This window comes from Chlorocebus sabaeus, chromosome 16 (genome assembly GCF_047675955.1).
Source record: "Chlorocebus sabaeus isolate Y175 chromosome 16, mChlSab1.0.hap1, whole genome shotgun sequence".
Lineage (NCBI taxonomy): Eukaryota > Metazoa > Chordata > Mammalia > Primates > Cercopithecidae > Chlorocebus > Chlorocebus sabaeus.
The window spans coordinates 12422659-12446173 of record NC_132919.1 but is presented as its reverse complement, the minus strand read 5'-3'; the positions used below and the strand labels follow the sequence as shown (position 1 = coordinate 12446173).

At 40.3% G+C, this 23515-nt stretch overlaps 1 pseudogene; it reads right to left on the bottom strand.

The window, feature by feature from the left end:
* Positions 1-289: 289 nt before the first annotated feature.
* LOC119620358 (uncharacterized) lies at positions 290-22764 on the bottom strand (annotated as a pseudogene).
* Positions 22765-23515: the final 751 nt, after the last annotated feature.

The window sequence follows — 23515 nt, the reverse complement described above, 5'->3', positions numbered from 1 at the left end:
TCTAAAATTTATTTTTCGGCCCAGACCTCTCTTCTATCTCATTTCCAGCTGTGTACTAGACATCTCTGTTTGAATGTTTCCTCCCACTCCAAAATATCTTCTACGTTCTCTAACTCAGGATACTTTACAGCATTTATCCAGTTGTCCTATCCATCACAGGGAAATGATCCCTGACTCTTCCATCTCCCTCAACTCTCACATTCAATTAATCGACAAATTTTAGTAATTTTAATTAGATTTAAAAATGCTTTCATAAATGCCTCTCCATGGTCTCTTACCTAGAATACTGTTGCATCTTGTTAAACAGTGTGTAGTCTATAGGATGTTTACGACTCTCCTGGTTCTACTCCATCCAGACGAACGTCGGTATTTCACCTCTCAGCTCCTTGGCGACAGTCATGTACTTTGGCCATAATATATCAGCAGATGTGACGTGGGACACTCTGCTGTGTGACGAGCTGGTGACTGATTTGCTCCATTTTCTTCTCCCTGCTATGGCACATTAACAACCCTTCATGGTGGAAACTTGTCAGTCTGCATCCCCGCGTGAGGACGAGGTGGACCAGAATCCATGAAAGATGTGCAGCCTGAGTGAGAAAAACATTTTTATTGTTTGAGCCACTGAGATTTGGGGGATATTTATTACCATAGGACAACAAAACTTACACTGACAAATACATGTGGCCTCTGCAGCTTCCATGTTCGGCTGCTCCAAGCAATTTTCCACACAATAACCAGAAAAATCTTTCATATTATATGAAAAATGGATTGGTCAATCCATGTTCAATGATTTCTTATGGACTTAGGAAATACAGTTCTTTTTCTTTCTTTTCTTTCTTTTCTTTTCTTTTTTTTTTTTTTTTTTTTTTTTTTGAGATGGAGTCTCGCTCTGTCACCCAGGCTGGAGTGGAGTGGCATGATCTCAGCTCACCACAACCTCCGCCTCCCGGTTCAAGCAACTCTGCCTCAGTCTCCCGAGTAGCTGGGATTACAGGTGCCCGCCACCATGCCTGGCTAATTTTCGTATTTTTAGTATGATGGGGTTTCACCATGTTTGCCAGACTGGTCTCGAACTCCTGACCTCGTCATCTGCCCGCCTCGGCCTCCCGGAGTGCTGGGATTACAGGCATGAGCCACTGCGCCCAACTGGAAATACAGTTCTTAATGCAGGCTATCATGCCTTGTCTCTTTCCAGCTTCTCTCTGCTTGCACCTCTCTCACACTCTTGCTCTCCCTCTCTCTCTGGTTCTCTTTGTTTCAGACATACTGCATTTCTTTCAAATGCTCTACTGCTACATTTTCTTTTACCTCAATACCTTCACAAATGTTTTGTTCATTCCTCCTCACTCACCTTAAGAGCAATTAATTTTCCTTTGAGTGTTCTCCTAAAAGTTACGCTTTCTAGGATAATTTTTGGACCCCAGAATGAAATTAGGCTTACCTGCTGTATGCTTCTGTGGCACTCTGCTATTTTTCATAGTAAAACCCAGTGTACCTATCATTTACTTTTAAAAATTTCCCACTGTAAGCTCCGTGAAGCCAAGGGGCTCTGCATACCTTGGTTCTATCCCCAGCATCTGATAGAGTGCCTGGCACATAAGAGCTGACGTAAGTATTTGTTACGTCAACTGAATACCTTAACAACAAAAATTCCCATTGCAGTGTCTGTTAACTAAAGTGTGTGCTGTGGGGATGAGACTTTTTCCCAAGGCTGGAGTATTTGGCACTTCTCTGCAATGTATTCCACTCACACGTGCTGTTGCTGATGCCTTGAAAGCTATTCCTCTCCTTCCCTACCACACACACGAATTTTGCTTTCCATTTTCTCTGCCCACTGTCTTGCTCTTTGCCTGACTAGTTCCCATCTATCCTTCAGGTCTCAGCTTAAACATAATTTCCTTGGAGAATGTTTCTCATAGTCTCCAGACCACATCAGACTGTCTTTTATACTGTCATGATAACGGATTCTTTTTCTTTTTTTATTTAACTTTTGAGTTCAGGGGTACATGCGCAGGTTTGTTACGTAAGTAAACTTGTATCATGGAAGTTTGTTGTACAGATTATTTCATCACTCAGTATTAAACCTAGTACCCATTATTTTTCCTGCTCCTCTTCCTCCTCCCTTCCTCCTCCTCCCTCCACACACTCCCTCCCAGTGTGTGTTGTTCCCCTCTATGTATCCATGTTTTTCATCATTTAACTCCCACTTATAAGTGAGAACATGCTGTACTTGGTTTTCTGTTCCTGCGTTAGTTTACTAAGGATAAGGGCCTCCAGGTCCACCCTTGTTCCTGCTAACGATATGATCTCATTCTTTTTCATGGTTTCGTAGTATTCCATTGCATATATGTACCACATTTTCTTTATCCAGTCTACCATTGATAGGCATTTAGGTTGCCTCTATGTCTTTGCTATTGTGAATCGTGCTGCAATGAACATACACGTGCATGTGTTGTTATGATAGAATCATTTATATTCCTTTGGGTGTATACCCAGTAATGGGATTGCTGGGTCAAATGGTGTTTCTGGTTTTAGATCTTTGAGGAATCACCACACTGTCTTGTCTTCCACAATGGTTGAACTAATTCATGCTTGCACCAACAGTATGTAAGTGTTCCCTTTTCTCTGCAACTTGACCAGCATTTGTTATTTTTTGACTTTTTAATTATAGCCATTCTGATTGACACTGACACTTTTCATTGTAACCCTATGAAGTTATTTGGTTTGAGTTACCACTGCTGTCACCATTGATACAACCAAGCTCACTTCTGCTTTTACCATTGCCCCTAATAGTTACTGACTGTGCACCATGTACTGGGCACTCTTCTGTGTCTTGCTTTACACAGATTAGCCACCTGTAGCCTCAGAATGTCATCTTAAAATAGGATTGATAAGACCTTTGATTTGGAAATCAAATTTGCATTTTTACTTCAGAGCTTACATATTTTAACCAGTATATTGTATTTGGTTAATGTTTTTGACCCATACTGTGATTATTCTCCTTTGAAAAATTGAATTTGTTTTATTCACATTTATTGTTATGTTATCTTTGTTTGGCTTCATTTCTGTAGTTTCATTTTGTATCAGTTTTCTGTTTTTACTCATACATTTATTTTAAAAAGTACTTATTGAGCACTGACAGTTATACCAACTATGATGTTAGATGCTGGGATACAGCAGTGAACAAAATAGAATTTCTGCCTCCGTAGAATTGACTTCTAGTTAGGAGAGGCGAAAAATTATAAGAATAACAACAAATAAATATGCAATGGTGGTGGTTAAGTGCTGTGGAAAAAAAACAAAGTAGGAAAATAGGAATAAGGAGCATGGTTATGGGAAGGAGTGCTGCTATTTATTTAGGGAGGTCACTTGGGGAGTTATGCCCATGTTTATTTTAAATGACTTCATTATAAATACTTCCTTTGTTTTCTTCTTTTGCGATGGGTATTTGTTTTGCTGTGTGTGTTTTCCATCTGATACATATGTTCATACAATTGTCTAACCATATGCATATGTCTTTATTTTTATCATCTTCAGACAGTAGCTGTTGATGGTTTCTATGAAAGGTGAGGAAACCAAAGAAATGATACTTTCTTTAGCTTCTCTCTTGCCCACGTCTGTCTGATTTTTTAAAGTTATGGCGTAAGATGGTCCCGTGAGACTCATGGGAATTATGACATGTGAGAAATCCAGATTATGAGACATCTCCTGGCAAGCACATTTATGAGCAGCCCAGCCATAGTGAGTGCCACTATGCAGCCACGTTCTCAGTAGTATAGTTTGCACAGGTTTTAGTAAACCCTGGCAGCTCCATGATTTGCTGGTTTGTAGTGGTGATGATCTTGTGAATTATTTGCATCATTTGTACAGATTTTGGGGGTCATTTACTATTTATTTTATTTATTTATTTATTTTGAGGTGGAGTCTCACTCTGTCGCCCAGACTGGAGTGCAATGGCACCGTCTCGGCTCACTGCAAGCTCCGCCTCCCAGGTTCACGCCATTCTCCTACCTCAGCCTCCCAAGCAGCTGGGACTACAGGTGCCCGCCACCACGCCCAGTTAATTTTTTGTATTTTTAGTACAGACAAAGTTTCACTGTGTTAGCCAGGATGGTCTCAATCTCCTGACCTTGTGATCCGCTGCCTCAGCCTCTCAAAATGCTGAGATTACAGGCGTGAGCCACGGTGCCCAGCCTATTATTTATTTTTAATTTTTAACAATTTTCATGTCTTTAGAAACAGGGTCTCGCTCCTCCATCACCCAGGCTAGAGTTCAGTGAGCAACAGTTCACAGCCACCTTGAACGCCAAGGGCTCAAGAGATCTTCCCACCTCCCAAAGTACTATGATTATAGGCATGAACCACTGTGCCTGGCTTTATTTTTATTTAAATTAAAGATTCAATTACTCAAATATTGAGGCGATACGTTTTATTTGTAACTGAATGAAGTACAATGTTTTTATTTTGATAATTCACTTTACGAGGAATTTTTTTTTTTTTTTTTGAAATGGAGTTTCACTCTTGTTGCCCAGGCTAGAGTGCAATGGTGCGATCTCAGCTCACGCAACCTCCACCTCCCGGGTTCAAGCAATTCCCCTGCCTCAGCCTCCCGAGTAGCTGGGATTACAGGCATGCACCATCACGCCCAGCTAATTTTGTATTTTCAGTAGAGATGGGGTTTCTCCATGTTAGTCAGGCTGGTCCTGAACTCCCGACCTCAGGTGATCCACCTGCCTCAGCCTCCCAAAGTGCTGGGATTACAAGTGTGAGCCACCAGACCCTGCCTACAAGGAATTTTTAAGGAAAAGATTACCCTCCAAATAGAAAATTTCATTATGTTTTCTACTTTTTCAGCATTAATAAAAATTTATATTGTTTTCTGTGGCTATAGTTTTCAAAATTCTTTAAGTTGGTTTAACGAACATTTTCAATTTTTTTTTCATGTCTTTTTTCATTTGTCTTTTGGAAATCTCAATTAAGTTATCAGATACTTTGTTTTTTTCCCACAAGGACTTATGGATGTTATGTTTATTTCGTTCCTGCATATTTAAATATGTCCATCTTGCTGTAAAACATTTGGTCCCATTCCTTAACTGAGGAGTTGTAGACATTGCTTTACAGAACTTTGAACCCTGTTCGACTCTTTCTGTTGCCCTATAGGTAGCTTTCAAAAATACATGTATTTATTTTGCTTGGTCATTTATTGAGAGGCTGGGGAGACATACAGAGGAGTTGCTGGATGTTATAGGATACTATCTCTAATCATGAAAGCCAAAAAATTTAATGGCTATGTTTTGGTTGATCAGTTTTTCTTGGGACACAGTGTGATCTTTCAATTGTAAGATACGTATCTACCTTTATTTTATAAAATATCTTCTCTCATATGTTTGGATATTTTATTTCTACTACATTTGTTCAGTTTCCTTTAGTGGGGTTCACAAATTACATGCATGTTTATTCACTGTGTCTTATTTTCTCTGTAACTCTTTGGCTTTTCCACATGTTTTGTTCATTTCTTTCTAACTCAGCCTGTCCTTCATGTCTCTCTTTCTCAGCAACATTTATTTTAATTTCAGCATGGCTTTAGCTTAACATTTTTTTTCTCTTCTGCATTTTCACCAGATCTCTCTCAGCTCACATTTATTTCTTTGTATTGCCTTATCATGCCTTCTTTGATCCCTATATCTCTTCTTTGAGCTCTGATTTTCACAGGCACCATCATCAATTCTTTGACTCTGGATAAATGTTTGTGTGCACTGTTGTTCTGCTTGCAGAGTAATTCTTCTGAGGTCTAGCCTCCATCTGGCTTTTCTTTGGCATGTTTCTTTCTTCCATCCAGTTATATCCATGCATATTTCTCAGGCTGGATCTTTTCTGATTATTACTTATCTCTAAATGGGAGACGTTTTTGCCTGGGTCAAGCATTTGCTAAAAAATTGGAGGAGGAGGAGTACCGGAGGACATTTTACAGGGCACGAGGCACTCTTCCTCAAACTTTGGAGTGGGTTTCTGCTAACAGCTCCATTTCCTCCCACTTTCTCCAAGGAATGACTACATCGATCACCTGTGTGTAATAGGTAGTCGTACTTATGGGACAGGATTTAGTGTATATCGCATTTCAGTCGATGGTGACTGCCACCTCTCTACCTCACCATACAGGCCACTGGCTATTCACAATAATACTGTGTCTGTGTAATTTATCATCCAGCACCGGCTCTCGCTGTCACTAGATAACGTGGAATGGGACTTGGAGATGTTTCCACTGCTCAAGCAGTCCCCACATCCAGACGTTCCAGCAAGGAGCCATTGGCTGGCCTTTTTAAGGTGATGGAACTGACATTTGCAGTACCGTGCCGCGGAGTATATTCACTCTTGATATTTGCCACCAATTTGATCCAACTTTCATTTTGTTTAGCAGCTGTATTTTGTAGTTTGTGGTTGCAGATGCTTCTCGGTTTCAAGAGGCTTTCTCTTCTATGTTTTTTTCGTTCTTCTTATTGCCTTTATTTGATTTTAGGAAGGAGAATGGGAAAAAATGTTTTTACTCCATTGTTAATTGGACAGCCCAGTGTCCTTTTTTTCCCCTCTGTATACTTTCATGGTTTTTCCAACCGGAGCTAGAAATATGAGGGTCGTTGCCTCTCATCTGCATATATGTTTCCTCTCTTGTGTATTCTTGCAATGTACTGGCTTTGGACTTGATTCATGCCATTCTTTCATCCCCAAAATATGTATGGAGCCCTGATCAATATTTGGTGATTCTTGCACTCATAAAGTATACAGTCCAGAAGTAGGTAACCATCAACCGAGCAAACAAAAACATCCCACAAAATTAATGTAAAATTAGGAACTATACTAAATGCTCTAGATGGACTACTCTCCAGTGCAAACTTCTGTGATAATGGAAATCTTCTGTACCTATGTGTTCAATAGGGTAGTCACTAATTGCATACGATTATTGAGCACTTTAGATGCACGCAATGTGCTGAGAAACTGTATTTCAAATGTTATTTAAATTCAATTAATTTTCATTTGAACACCCACATGCAGGTAGTGACTACTTACCGGACAGTGCAATTCTAGAGCGAAAGGACAAGGGGTATGAGATAGAACAACAGGGAGGAAGTTTAGTTAAGGGTGTTTCACAAGAAAGATGTTATATTTGATTTGAGACATAAAAGGTAAGAAGAGGATATCTAGGTAAAGGATGTGGAAGAACGTCACTAGAAACAGAAAGGAAAAAAATGCATAGGCCTTGAGGGAGGAGAATATGTGACATGTACAGGAACTGAAAGAGAACCAGCGAGGGGGCAAATTGACGGAGGGAGAGGGCAGTGTAAAACAAAGTTCATTACCCAATGACATGGTTCAGGCAACTCCAAATCCTATAACCCAGCATTAACTTTCTGCTAGGTTATCAGGGTTTGGACTGCCTGAACTCAGATTGAGCTCATACTACCCCAAAATATTTGAACTGTCTTACGGTCTACATGTATGTAAACATGGATTATATGTACAACTAGTTTTGAAATAAAGGTATTTCCCCCACACTATGCAGTATGCTGCTAATGCAAAAAATTCTAAAATATTGACAGCCTGTATTAGAAAGTAAAAACTTTATAAATAGAGTAAGAAAGAAAGGGGGAGGCTAAAGAATCAACAATGAACTTCAGAAGGAAAAAGAGATTTGGATTCAGGTCATCTTTTTTCTATTTTTACATTCTCTCCAGTGACTGGTAGTATCACCTACGTTGTCAAATCAAAACAAGGCAACATTTTACTAAAAAGTGATCTGTGCTTTACGTATCCTATTCATTTGCATAGAGGACTTTTAGGGCAAAAAACGATTCTGCCTGATGCTATACTGGTGTATGCATTTGCCCAAACTCATAGAATGTATGACAGCAAGAGTGAACTCTAACATAAACTATGGACCTGGGTGATAAGGATGTGCCAATGAAGATTCATCAGCAGTAACTAATGTGCCACTCCGGTGGAGAACAACAACAGGGGGTCAGGCTGTGCATGTGTGGACACAATGACTTATAAGAAATCTTTGTGTTTTCCTCTCGATTTTGTTGTGAACTTACAACTTCCCTAAAAATAAAGTCTATTGAAAAAAAACAAAACAAACAGAAAAGCCAACTTTACGGGTGATGGATACATTTATTATCTTAATTGTATAAGACACATTTTGTGATGGTTTTACAGCATATACCTACATCAAAACTTACCCAATAGTGTACCTTAAATATGGACAGTTTATTATGTTTCAATTATATCTCAATCAAAGTGTTTTTTTTGAAAGTGATCTGTCACCAAAATGGGCTTATACATATGTTCATTTATGAGGTTTTCATAAGCTGATCTCTGGATGTAAAGTGATAAAGGCAAGTGAAGATCATGAAGCTCTCGTCCTGTTCAAAATATCTGTGGGCTGCTATGACTTGAGCTGGACAAGGACAGGGAAGAAGGACAAGGAAGAAGCTGTGGTCATCAGCTTGTTTAGCTTCGAGCTTCACAGTAAATTTCAGGCTAGGTTACCAGTGCAGAGTTCCAAGGGGCCAGCAGAGGTATACTTGGGGCCAGATTGAGGGAGGGAATCTAAGAGCCCTGGAAGGACAGGGCTTCTGTCAGTGAAGTGTCTGGGTGCCATGGATCACTCTCTCTTGGCTGGGAAGGCCTGGCCTTGAACCCCTATTTCCTGCTCTTTCTACTCCCTCTTCTTCCATTTAACTGAGTGGTTTTTTAAACCAAACTTGGTGCTTGTGAAGCAGGATATTTCCCTGACCCCATTCATGGGTGGAAACTGGAGTGCATGGGTGCCAGCAGGGGCCAAGTCCACTCACTCACTGCTCCACTGCTTGCAGGAGGGGGAGCACAGGTGATCAGGTGCAGGAGCCAGGGTGAGCACTTTTGGGTGCTGGCAAGAACGAACTCCATACTGACCCCATGGCAGCATCTGGGGGAAGGTGTCCACAATCCCCAAAGCCCGAGAAAAAGTGTTAGAGTACCCTTTTAGCTTTGCTGTCTGCAGACAGCTTAAGTATTAACAGCTCAGTGGGGGGTCAGTGTGACAGCCTTTTGCACCCACACTCGTGGCACTGAGTTCTTGTCCAGCGTCCAGGAGGAATGAGGTCACAAGAACGAATTGAAGGTAGTAAATGCAGGAGATTTTATTGTTGATGACAGTGGCTCTCGGTGGGAAGGGGAGCTGAAAAGGGGATGGAGTGGGAAGGTAATCTTCCCCTGAAATCCAGCTGTCCCTGGCCAGACTCCTCTCTGAAGCTATACCATCAAGCTGTCCCTCTGAAGTCAAGCCACCTCTCTCTAACATCCAACAGTAGTCTCTGATGTCCAACTGCTTCTCCTGTCAGTGCTGGCTGAGCCTGGGGTTTTTTATGGGCACAGGATGGGGGTGGGACAGGGCACAGGTGGTCTTGGAAAAGGAAACATTTGAGCAGGAAAACAGGAATGTAAGTTCTCACTTTGGGCCACAGTTCCAGGCTTAAGGGTGGGGCCCTCATCAGAGACTGGTCCACTTCTGCCTAGAATTTCCCTGCCTCCTGTCCCTATCACTTGGGCTGTCACTTTTATTGGACTCATTGAGAGTCCTGTTTGTCTCATGTATTCTTTAGATAAACCAATTCCCATTGTAGTAAATGCATGATGGGCTTATTGGAGACCAACAGGTGGGTAAATGTTTGCATCTTGAATTCCTAGAGGGTGGGAAGTCCTACTCTCAGAAAGCTTCCCAAAATAAGGTACATCCATTCTAAGGTGTTCTGAGCGGCCATTATTAATGATAAAGAAGGCTCAAATACAGTGAAAGAGAAAGAGTTCTCAGATTTCTCCACTTTGACTTCCAGGCAACTCTGTACATCTATTTTTAGTGCATCTAATTTTATAGGGATCAATGGCAGATCCAAACCTTAAACAGGGATGCAGACAGTTCTACGGTAGGAAGGAAGAAAGGAGAGAAAAGGATGGTTATGGGGCACAGAAAAGAGGAGAGAGGGAGGAAACAACTGAAAGAAAGGAAGGGAGGGAGAGAGTCAGATACTAGGTAAGAAAGTGGGGAGATGCCAGGGATGAGAAGAGGAAGAGGCCGTGGGATAGAGGTGCGGACGGAGGTGGGGTGGGACTGGGAGTCAGACAGAAAGAGTGAGCAAGGACACAGAGTGGATTTGAGCTGATTCCTGCTGTCTGGCATGAACTGCTCCTGTCTGCTGATGATGTGAAGTGGTTGTGGGTTCTTATCTCGGCTCTTTGAACAGCAATCACCTCTGGAGCCACTTAGAACAAATCTTTTCTTGCTTTGAGAAACAGCGATGTGCCTTTGTTTTCCAGCCTTGGAATATAAATTTTGAAGTGCAGATTTATTTTCTTAAGGAAGTTTGTACATCATAGAAAGAACAGAGACTTTTTTTCAGGATCTCTGCACTGGCAGTTATTGTACAAATGATGGTAGACAAATTCCCTGGACCCTGAGGTGCTGCTTCATAATTAGTCTTTGAGAGAGGTAGACAGACTGTTCTAGAATGCCTGCAGGCTGTCTGTAATTCAGTATTTTATTTTCAGTGTTCCAAGCCCTCTAGGTACAAACTAAATGTAAAATTGGGGGAGCAAGTAGGTTTTCATTGTGTTAAAATGATGAAGGCAGAAAGAAGTCTTTTGGGAATAAACCATTCACTGCTCCTGCTCTTCAACCCTCCGAAGGCCACGCCCTCCCCACCATGGCCAGGGGTGTAACTGTCTACACAGAGCTTCTAGGTCCCACCTGCCCAGGGGTTGGGGCTGGGGCTGGGAATTCCCACGTTCTCACAGTTAACTGCCAAGTCAGCATCTCCTAAGCACACACAATTATCACTCTGAAGAAAAAAAAAAAAAGAAAATGCTAGCATTCTTCTCTGTAAGTAAGAAATGAAGACACTGTGGAGGGAAAACACCAATATGGAAAAACAAACTTTGTTTTCCTCAGGTTGAATGTATCTCCATATATTAAACCGAAATAAAAAATGTCAGAAGACACTTTCTGCTAGTTCAATTCAATTTTTGGAATTATCCTGACCATAGTGATATTCGTCAAACGTGAGGATAGTTTTTTGGTTTTAGGCACTAATGCTCACTTTTCATTAAATCTGTCCTTTTTGAATAGGCAATGACATAATGGTCATAAATAACATCATATTCCTTTGCAAATGCAGTTGTTTTTTGTTCAAAGGGATTCTGCTCATTTAAAAACATAAATCGAATGAGTACTTGGCTTCTGTCGGTAGTCTCAGTAAAGTACTACTGATAACACTAATGCAGTTCAGATAATAGTAATCATTTATTGTTTCAATATGTACTGTTTAAACGCAACTATGTTTACAGGGTTGAAAGGAAACTTGGAAGCGAAATAATCCTCAAACGTTTGAAATCCAGTTGAAAAGACAAGATAAGATAGTAATTAATTAGTCGGTTAATTAATCAATTAATTCATTTGTGCACCAAATGTTTATTGCCAGACACTTTGTAAAGTAATGTGGATATGAGCAAAAATAGACTTGATCTTTGACCTTGGGAAATCTTTAGTCTAGTGTGGGAGAGAGACAGGAATCAAATAACCATAGCAACAGATATAAAATTAAACTGCGAGAAGGGCCTTAGCCTGTGCTATGAGAGTGTAAACTTGTAATTACTGCCTCATATTTGTGTGAGGGTTTGTAAAGCATTAAGGCATGACAGTAGCCTTTTAACTGTTTCAGATGTGTCACCATGAAGGGGTGAGTTAACTCCTTTAGTAAACAAACATGTATTATTTTTAAAAATGCCTGTGAGATTAGAAGTCTAAGAGGTCATTGGAAAAGCCGGAGTCTGCATTTAGAGCAGATTTGAAAGTGAGAGGGCTCAGCATGTCCTCAAGGATCAGTTTTGCAGACGAAGGGGCAAGGCAGCAACATGTGTGGCAAGAGAGGAGAAGGAACGCATGTGTGATGGGGCCAGATTGTCAGAGGCCTTGAAGGCCAGACTCAACTCTTGTGCCTAGAGTCTAAAGGTTCATGGTTCCCAAACCCAGGGATCTCACATCACTTAGATAATGTTTTTTAAGATACAGATTTCCAGGTTTCAGATTAACCTAGTCCTTCTCAATCTGGAATAAGACACTTGGCAATTGCTTTAAAACGTAGTGGATTGGCCAGGCACAGTGGCTCACGCCTGTAATCCCAGCACTTTGGGAGGCCAAGGTGGGCAGATCACAAGGTCAGGAGATCGAGACCATCCTGGTCAACATGGTGAAAACTCGTCTCTACTAAAAACACAAAAATTAGCTGGGCGTGGTGGCGCACACCTGTACTCCCAGCTACTCAGGAGGCTAAGGCACGAGAATCACTTGAACCCAGGAGGCGGAGGTTGCAGTGAGCCGAGATTGCACCACTGCACTCCAACCTGGCAACAGAGCGAGACCCTGTCTCAAAAAATAAAATAAAATACAATACAGTGGATTGTAGAAAATTTGAGATGTAATAAGGCCAAAAGATGAGAAGACAGCTGCCACTGACAACAAAGTTGTTGCTGACAGTGAGGGCAGGCCACACCACACAGGGCAGGGAGCGGAAGCACCTCGATCGGTCAGGAGTCTGGGGAGTGGGGATTGTGGGTAAGAAGCTTTCTTGTGATTCCTGCAGCAAGGAACAGTTGAGGCAGAGTAAGCAGATTCATGATTGGCTAGTTTGGATAATTTCAGTGGCTCTGGGGCACAGGGCTGTCCCTAGTTGTCTGGCCCCTGGCCCTGGGGTTATTAGGGTAGGTGGAGAGTGGCCTGCAGTGTGACAGCCCAATAGAGAAGGTGGTGGTTGTATGGGCTCCGGATGGGTTGGTTTGTATTTGAAAATCATATTTACAGACAAGTTGTTTATTATACCTAGGAACTGGCTAACTCTGGGAAGAGCAGCCTTCCAGGGTGAGCAAGCCTCCAGGTATCAAAGCCTCAGAATAAAGAAAATAAAAGACGTGATTAATATCACAATTTCTGGGAATATTTTTGGTTGTTACAACTAGTTGGGGAGCTACAGACCCCTAATGAGTGGAGGCCAGGACACTGCTAAACATCCCACCAGACACAGAGCAGACCCTGCTATGAGGAATTGTGTAGCCCCTAGTCTCAATAGCTTGAAAGTTGAGAAACTCTGAAAATTTGCAAAGTCCCCAAAGACAACCCAGGAATCTACATAATTTTGAAACTCCTGAGAAGATTCAGAAGATGACTTGATTTGGGGATCATTGGTGTAGACAGTTGGGAGCCACTGAAGGGTTTTGAGCAAGAAAGTGGTTTGGGGTTACAGTTTCCAGAAAAAAAGTCAGATGTATTGATGTAGTGAATATACAAGAACATGGATGAAAAAGCGTGACATCAACTTCAGGGCCACACAAACTCCGGGGCAGGAGGAAGAGGAATGGGATCAGTAGGATGACAAATGAGTTTTCAACTTCATCTTTAAAATTTTGCTTCTTAATTAGAGATCCAAAGCACATTTGGATAAATGTTATCGTTTAATGATGTTGGAGATTGGGTACGTGGATAATTATTATATTATTTTTAGTACCACTGAATCTTTGAAAATTCCTGTAATAAACACTTTAAAAAGTCATGCATATGGGACATCTAGCACTGACAAAAGAGGAGATAAAGAAGTTGAAAGTCCACAGACTGGTGGGAGAAAAACATATTTTCTTATCAGAAAACTCATTCCATCTTTACACAATTCTGACTGCAGGAAAGATACAGCTTTTCTGTATTTCAATATATGGAGAGGGCTACAACTGTCCCCAAGTACTGTCCAATTTCTGAGTCTTCTGTGTTCCATGGTCCTTACTATGGAACTTGTCATACGGGTGGCTTGGTCCATGAGACAGGAACTATGTCTTATTTTCATTGTATCTACACAGCTTAGCACAGTTCTTAGTCAACAGAAGACATGTAATGCATATTTATTGAACATCTAATCTCTCAGTAGTTTCTCCCCCACCCCTCTAAAGTAGTAGGGTTGCAGACTGCGTTCTTGGATGTTTTATCTAACAAACAGAATGTTCAGGCCGGGCGTGGTGGCTCATGCCTGTAATCCCAGCACTTTGAGAGGCCAAGGCGGGCAGATCATGAGGTCAGGAGACTGAGACCATCCTGGTTAACACGGTCAAACCCCGCCTCTACTTAAAAAAATACAAAAAATTAGCCGGGCCTGGTGGCGGGCGCCTGTAGTCCCAGCTACATGGGAGACTGAGGCAGGAGAATAACATGAACCCGGGAGGCGGAGCTTGCAGTGAGCCGAGATTGTGCCACTGCACTCCAGCCTGGGTGACAAAGCAAGACTCCGTCTCAGAAAAAGAAAGGAAGGAAGGAAGGAAGGAAGGAAGGGAGGGAGGGAGGGAGGGAGGGAGGGAAGGAATGTTCTACTGCCTTTCTCCCCTGAAAATGTTGAATCCCATTAATGGGCAAAATTTCTGTGTATTCTCAGAATGACAGATTCTGAGAGTGAGTGGTACGTGACATTTTGTATAAGAAATGTCTGTTTTGGCCGGGCGCGGTGGCTCAAGCCTGTAATCCCAGCACTTTGGGAGGCCAAGACGGGTGGATCACGAGGTCAGGAGATCGAGACCATCCTGGCTAACACGGTGAAACCCCGTCTCTACTAAGAAATACAAAAAAACTAGCCGGGCGAGGTGGCGGGCGCCTGTAGTCCCAGCTACTTGGGAGGCTGAGGCCGGAGAATGGCGTGAACCCAGGAGGCGGAGCTTGCAGTGAGCTGAGATCCGGCCACTGCACTCCAGCCTGGGCGACAGAGCAAGACTCCGTCTCAAAAAAAAAAAAAAAAAGAAATGTCTGTTTTGAAAGAAATAACTATCTACCCTTTAATCATGTAGTGTCAAGGGATACTACTTCTATGACTGTAATTTTTCTCACAGGACATAATGTATGAAAAGTGCTTTGCAAATGTTATATGAATCTAAGGTGGTAGTTGCGAGTCTACACTCACGTATCCCAAAGCATGTATCATGGTTGTAATTTTACATGGTAGTTTGAGTGATAATTTGATTTGAGTCTGCCTTTCCTTCTAGAATGTAAGCACTTTAGGTTTGCTCATGGCAGCATCCATCACATTTAGCACAGGGCCTGAGGAAGTAAAGTAGACTTAACAAAAAAGAACCAGGAAAAGCATATGAAAAATAGAAAGGATGAGAGCAGATGTTAAGAAGAATGCCTAAAATAAAATATGTAACAATAAAGACTATAGTCTTGAATTATAATTCTGAAATTTCAATTTTGTTTTAAAAATTCAGTGCCATGCCTGTAATCCCAGCACTTTGGGAGGCCCAGATGGGCAGATCGCCTGAGGTTAGGAGTTCGAGACTAGCCTGGCCAACATGGTGAAACCCCGTCTCTACTAAAAATACAAAAAAGTAGCCGGGCGTGGTGGCGGACACCTGTAATCCCAGCTACTCGGGAGGCTGAGGCAGGAGAATCACTTGAACCGAGGAGGCGGAGGTTGCAGTGAGCTGAGATTGTTCCGCTGTACTCCAGCCTGGGCGACAGGGCAAGACTCTGTCTCAGAAAGAAAATTGAATGCATGCTTTTCATGAAATTAATTAGTTGGTACTCATTGAGCATTTTCTATATGTCAAATACTACACTATTTGTTTTTATTGTGTTATTCTATTTAATTTTTTGAAACAACTATTAGAAGCATGTATTAATGTTATTTTTCTTTAAAGAAAACACATCTTAATCAAAATGACGCAGAAAAGTTAAAAGTAACATTGATAGTTAAAGCCTTACTCATAAACACTCAAAGAAAGATGAGTGCAAATATTTATATTGGATCAAAATGCAAGACACAAAATGTTACTTTAAAAAGGGGAGTCATATTTCAAAAGGCACACTTCACTATGAAAATATATCTCATACACATAACTGAACAACATCACCTCAAAGTACACGAAGAACACCAATTAAAAATACAAGGAGAAATATATAGAAACCCAGTAAAATAATTTGCCACTCTTGGTTTCTAAAAGATACAAAAAGTCACAAGTAATGAAGATTATAATGAATTTAAGAAAGCTAACGAAAGTACTATAATAGACATTGGTAGTACAGACTTGAGCCCTAAAAATGGAATTCATTTTATTTAAAAATACACATTAAACATTAATATAAACTGATCACATATTTATTTACAAAATAAACCTTAATGTATTTCCCAAAGCAGAAATTTTATAATAGCAGGATCTAAACATACTGTGGTAAAAATATATGTAAATTACCGATGCCAGTTTAAATGAAACAAACCCAAACTCATAAAATGAAGATAATGTCCTAAATAAATAGCTTTTCTAACTATGAGAGGAAAAGCTATAATTCAGAATCACTTTGAAAATATTGATGAGAAAGCTGCTTATGAAAAACTATGCAACATTGCCACAGTTGCACTCACGGGCAATTGCACATAAGATATTATATCTTATTATTATTAAGATATTATAAATATCTTATTATTATAGTAATTATTATATAATATTATATTAATAAATATCTTATTATTAATAAGAAAAAGTTAATATTAAATAAGCATTTAACTAAGATATGAGAAAAGAATGACATAATAAGTGCTTTAGGAAAGCAGGAAAGAGAAAACGGAGAAAGAAGCAGAAATTCATTGGCAAAGAAGAAAGTCTTAAAATTTATTTAAAAAATCTGAGATCTGGACCTTTGTAGTACCATATCTGAACCAATAACATAAACAAACTTTACAAGTCTAACTAAAAATAAAAAAGAAAACACAAATATACAAAATTAGTTACAAGAGAATGATGCTATAGATAAGAAAGAGTGTAAAAGCACTGCTAGAGAATACTGAGTGCTGCTCTGTCCTAATAAACCTGAAAATCTCAATGAAAGGGATGATTTTCTAGGAAAATATAAATGACCAAAATTGACTCAGGGTGGAGCAGTGAACCTGAACAGAAAAAAATAACTGGGGAAGACATTGAAAGTGTTGTCAAAGGCTTACCTCCAAAAATGGCTCTGGCTCAAATGTTTTTATGAACAGCGTTTTTCCAAGTTGGAAGAACAGATCATTCTTCTGCTCTATAAAACCGAGAGGATAGAAGATCCAAAGCTTCCTCATTGGTTTTATGAAGCTATCCTAACTCTGGCTCTAAAATGACAGCACTAGCACAAGAGAGGGAAAACGCAAACTATCTTCCCATTTGTATAATCAGAAAGAAGACAGAAAGAAGTTGAATCTGATATTATGTCAAAAACATATCCCGTGGCCAAGTTGCATTTTTTTCTAAAGAAAGAAAATTAGGAGCGCTACTATCAAAATATATAACATAAATAGGCCAGAGAAAAATATTATATAATCACCTTAATAAAAATATATTAGATAAAAATCAAATATTAATATTAGAAAATTGGGAAAAAGGTAATTCTTGACATGAGATGCAAAATCTATTTATTTTAAACCACTGAAGATTATATGCAATGGTGAAACAACAAAAGTGTTTCACAGAAGTGTCAGATACGTATCTTCCATCACTATGATTATGCAACATTTCTTGGAAGTTCCAGTCAAGGTAATAAAACAAACAGCTCTAACAAGAGGGGTCGTCAATGGCGAAAAGACAACATTGTCATTTTCAGGTGATATATGATGTTTTTTCATTTTTTTCCCCTTGGAAAATCAAGATAGGCAGTAAAAACCTATTCAGACTAGTGAGTTACACAGAAAGCTGGCTAAAAACAAAGTAAACAAGAACCAGCCACCACCACAAAAGCCACAATAACTCTTTTAGACATTTCAAAACCCAAAGAGTATTTTTTAAAGAAAAGAGATTTTATTCAAGAAAGTATACATAATAACTAGGAACAAGCTAAAAAATCAGGATCTGTGAAAAAAAATGCTCCAAGATATTATCAAGATATATTAAAATGGCACAAAAGTGAAATAAATTTTATTACTAGAAGGAAAGACATTGGTTATAAATGTAATTATTTCCCAAATAATATGTAAGTTTAAGATAGTTCCCAATTAATTTCCTAATGATGTTATTTTGTAACTCGAAAAAGTGATTTTGAGGAGTATTAAAAAACACAGAGGAATGAAGATGGATAATTGCAGGATTTAAAAGAAGAGTTCTGTAGAGACCCTGCTAACATGTTTATAAAATTGCAACAATCAAAACCATATGATAGTGTCTAAGACAGATAAAGGAATGAAAGAAATAGAAGGCAACCAAAACATATATGACAGAAGTAACTTTTTAAATAATTGGAGGAATGATGCATTCGTTAGTACATATTACTGGGAATATTGGTTGTTAGTTCTAAAATCCAATTATGTATGTTATAATGACAAAAATTACACTTATAAAATAAACCCCAGATGGATCAAATATTTGAATGAAAAAATTACTAGAATTATGGCAGGCTAAAAGAAAATATGAGTATTAAAGACAGAAGCAAGTCTTAAGTAAAACTCTTTAAAGTAAGAGACAATTAAAAAATTAGTTTAGGTGTAGAAAAATTAGACATCAAAATCACTATAGAATTAAACGCTAAGGCCATAACAGAATACGTATGATAGACAAAGCGTTACTGTTCTCACTATAGAAAGTATGTATGTGTGTATGCATGCATGTGCATTTATATGCTATTTATATATATTTATACACACATACACATATACCAAAGAGTAAAGGGCAATTACTGTTAATCAAAAATTGCCAGTTTACAAAAAAGCAAATTTTTAATATGAAAAAATTCAATCTCTATAGTTATAAAAAAATACAAATGAAACAATCTATGTTGTCAATAGACCAAAGGTAAGGATAAAATATTTCATCTGTGTTTCTCAGAGTGTGAGATGAGCATTCATAAACTAAAGCAACAGTGGGAAAGTGGGTAAAGCCACAGTCGAGGGTAATTAGACAGCTTCATTGGAGTTTGATGGTGTTGGTCCCTCCTTTTTATTTTCTGAGGGTGAAACTTTATTACCGAATTTTTCTGTGCTGCATTTTTCTCCTCTCTACTACGAGGAAAACAATAGTAGTGACCTTTAATACAAGAGTCAAGTGAGTAACAGGACTCTCTCTGACCTGGCATCTTCACTTCCAGATGCTCTGAGAACTCCTGTGCTTGTTGTCTAATTCACAGAGATCGTCAACCAGAGGTGACACCACTCCAGAAGCAAAACAAAACAAAAAGCAACACGAAATTTCAACTCGTTAAAATATTAAACACATGCAAATGCAAAAGTGAATGAGGCCCCAGATGAGATAGGCTCTTAGTGCAATTAGGCTAACAGCTAGAGATTAGATTCTAATTCAGGCTCCACTAATTAGGCATGAGATTTCAGCAAGTCACAAGACCTCACTAAGCCTCAGTTTCCTCATCTGTGAGATGGGGCTGGGGGTAGGAGATGAAGGCAATAATGAATTAATAATTATTAGTTAATAGTAGGTAATTAATAATTAATAATTAATAGTTAAGTAATTAATAATTAAGCAATTAACATAATAATGTTAAATATTCAAAATAGTGAAAGGGACAGAGTAAGTGCTCAGTAAATGTTAATACTTAAACAAAAATCTTAACCACTAGGAAGAGGAGTTTGGACATTCCTCAAAAAACTAAAAATAGAGCTACTACATGATCCAGCAATCCCATTGCTGGGTATATACACCAAAGAAAGGAAATCAGTGTATCAAAGGAATTTCTGCATTCCCATGTTTATTGCAACACTGTTCACAGTAGCCAAGATTTGCAAGCAACCCGTGTCCATCAACAGATGAACAGATAAAGAAATTATGGTACTCATACATAGTGGAGTACTATTCAGTCATAAAGAAGAATGAGATTCTGTCATTTGCAACCACATGGGTGGAAATGGAAGTCATTCTATCAAGTGAAATAAGGCAGGCACAGAAAGACAAACTTTACATGTTCTCACTCATTGTGGGAACTAAAAATGAAAGCAATTGAACTTATGAAGATAAAGAATAGCAGGATGGTTACTGGAGTCTGGGGAGGGCAGTGTAGGGTGGGAGGAAGTAGGAGTGGTTAATGAGTAAAAAAATGTAGTTAGAAAGAATAAAACCTAGTATTTGATAGCATAACGGGGTGACTATAGTCAGCAACAATTTAATGACACATTTAAAAATAACTAAAAGAGCATATAATTGGATTGTTTGTAATAGAAAAGATAAATGCTTGAGGGGATAGATACCCCATTTACCATAATGTAATTATTATGCATAACATGCCTGTATCAAGGTATCTCCTATGACCCACAAATATAAACACCTACTGTGTACCCATAAAAATAAATGAAAATCTCACGTGCATAATCTTTGATCTAGTAATTTCCACTGCAATGCGTCGAGGAAATAATTTGCGATGTGTATATAGGTATGTACAATTTAATGATTATAACAGTTTTATTTACAATGGGAAGACAGTAAAAACAGCTTGAATTTCCAATGTTTATGGCTTGGTTTAATAGATTAGGGCGCATCTAGAAACTGACGATAGGAAACTATTAGAATTATGCACTCAAAGAAGATTTAAAGGACATAGAGTAATGCCCACAATAAAGTGTTAATTTGAAAGAGCTAAATCATATATAAAGTACAGGCCGGGCACGGTGGCAAATGTCTGTAATCCCGTAATTTGGGAGGCCAAGGCAGGCAGATGAGGTCAAGAGATCAAGACAATTTTGTCCAACATGGTGAAACCCCGTCTCCACTAAAAATACAAAAATTAGCCGAGAGTGGTGGCGTGCACCTGTAGTCCCAGCTACTCGGGAGGCTGAGGCAGGAGAATTGCTTGAACCCAGGAGGCGGAGATTGCAGTAAACCGAGAGAGCGCCACTGCCCTCCAGCCTGGTGACAGAGCAAGACTCTATCTCAAAGGGGGAAAAAAAGTATAATATGGACGTTATTTTCTGAATTCATAGACCTATATTTAAGATATATGTATATGTCTTATCAAAAATGCTACAAGTATAGAATTAAATATTAATTGTGGTTAGCTCTGGGTTGCGAGGTTATGGATTCAATCTTCTTTATATTTTCTGCATTTTTTTTTCCAATTTTCAAATGCACATAAATTATTTTTATAATCTGGGGAAGATGTGCATCAGTGATGTAGTAACATTGTCACTTAGCCACTAACTCACTACCAGGAATGCTCTCCCTCTCACTGCTCCGACGGCTCTCAGACTCAGTTTCACTGCTATACTGCTTCCTTCTCCACCCAGTTGGGTAGTGGTGACCAGGTTCCACCATTCACTTCTGTTGTCAGCAGAGAGCAGCCCGGAGCAACAGTCAGGCTGCAGTTGCTTTGGGTTCTTTGTAATATTCTCTTTAGCCACCTTTCCCGTCAACTGATCTGCTGAAAAGAATACCTAAATGTCGTCTAATCATTACACCTAGCTCACTTACCATATATGGAAACTATGGAGTTACAGTTTGGTAATACACAGCCCTGCCTCCAGGAGCTGGCAAGCAAGTGGAAGAGACTAGCCCAGAGTACCAGACAATGTCATATCACAGTTTACAAAGATGACGCCCACATTGTCTATTCCATGGCAGGTGAATGTTGACAGCACAGGGCCATCAGATTTCACAAGTAAAAATACTGCATGGGACAAAAATGGCATGAGGCATACTTTAAAAATTATTCGGTCGGGCGCAGTGGCTCACGCCTGTAATCCTAGCACTTTGGGAGGCCAAGGCAGCCGGATCACCTGAAGTTAGGAGTTCGAGAGAGCCTGGCCAACATGGTGAAACTCCGTCTCTACTAAAAGTAAAAAAATTAGCCAGGCGTGGTGGCAGGCGCCTGTAATCCCAGCTACTCAGGAGGCTGAGGCAGGAGAATCGCTTGTACCCGGGAGGTGGAGATTGCAGTGAGCTGAGATTGCACCACTGCACTCCAGCCTGGGCAACAAGAGTGAGACTCCGTCTCAAAAAAAAAAAAAAAAAATTATTCAAAAGTATCTAAAATTCAAGTTTAACTGGGTGTCCTGTATTTTATCTAGCAACCCTAGGGAGAAATTATTTCCTCCATCTCCTCTCCCTATCCCCATTTCACAGATGAGGAAACTGAGACCAGTGCGGTCTTGTGACTTGCTGTATTCTCATATTTAATCAGTGGAGCCTGAATTAGAACCTGATCTCTAGCCTTTAGCTTAATTGTACTCGGAGTTTGACTCATATGTGGTCTCACTGACTTTTGCATGGCGTATGTTTCAATATTTGAATGGGCTCAGTGCAAGTGAATTTCTGTTTTGCTTCTGGAGTGGTATCATCTCTGGTTAGTGGTCCTTCGTCAATTAGACAAGTAACCGCAGGGCCTCGCAGAGGATCTGCAAGTGAAGACGCTGGGTCAGAGGGAGCCCTGTTGCTGAGTTGGTCTCTATAGATGGATAGCATGCCTGTCCTGATGCTGTTGAGAGAGCTCTTCACCACACGTGGCTGTGCTGTGCACCCCATGGGAGAGCAGCAATTTGTGTGCAAATAAGCCTCGAAGTCTAAGCCCAAGTGCTAGGGTGCATCGACAGAGACACCCAGGGCTACCGGAGCAGTACCCTTCACTCATACCTCCTCTCCAGGGCCCACGGGGGTACCTCGCCGAGCATAGGTGCCTGATTCACAAGCATCGAATGAGTAAATGAGTGCTTCCTGTGTAGCCTGGTCCCTGCAGTGGGTTTTATCCACCATCTTTCCTGGTTGGCCTGTGGCAGGGAGCAGGAGACACTTATCTACTGCTCCAGGATGCACTGCTTCATGGCGGGGCCTGAAGTGGCAGCCGGGGAGATTGTACCTTCCATAGAGACTCCGGCTGCATTCCAGACTCAACTCTGAAGAACTGAGTTTTAGGCATTTGTGCTTAGCCCACTTGACACGTGCAGGGGCAGAGCTATTTCATCACACCTTGTATGTTTATCGTCTGGCATTGCACGTATGGAAATCTACCAGACGGGAACCCACTCCCTTTCTCTGCTTTTTCTCTCTGCTTTCTGGTTTTATGGAGAGACCAGGCTCTGGAGTACAGAGAGATCTCTACAGGTGCATCTGATCCAGCTGGACACCAGAAGATGGTTTTGGCTGCACCTTTTCAAGTTCCCTGCCAGACACAGCACTGGCTTTTCTTCGCTGGGTGCTCAGCTGACATGCTAGGCTTCTCTGGTGAAAAACAAGCATTTCAGAGTTGCCCAGAGAGGACTGAGTGTGGAGGTCATGGCCTTGTGTCAACTTGGCATGCTGATTCAGGCCCCACTCACCCCGGAGGTCCTCTGGGGGTTTCAGACACCTGCTCTTCCACCTTCCCTCCCCTGCCTATTCCTTCTTGCATTGGGAGAAGGGATTAAATGTCTGCCACACTTCAGTGGACAGAGCAAGGGTCTCCAGGCTCTGCTGTGCCTGGGCTGGTGTTATCTCCTCTGAATTCAAGTCCTGGCAGACAAGGGCC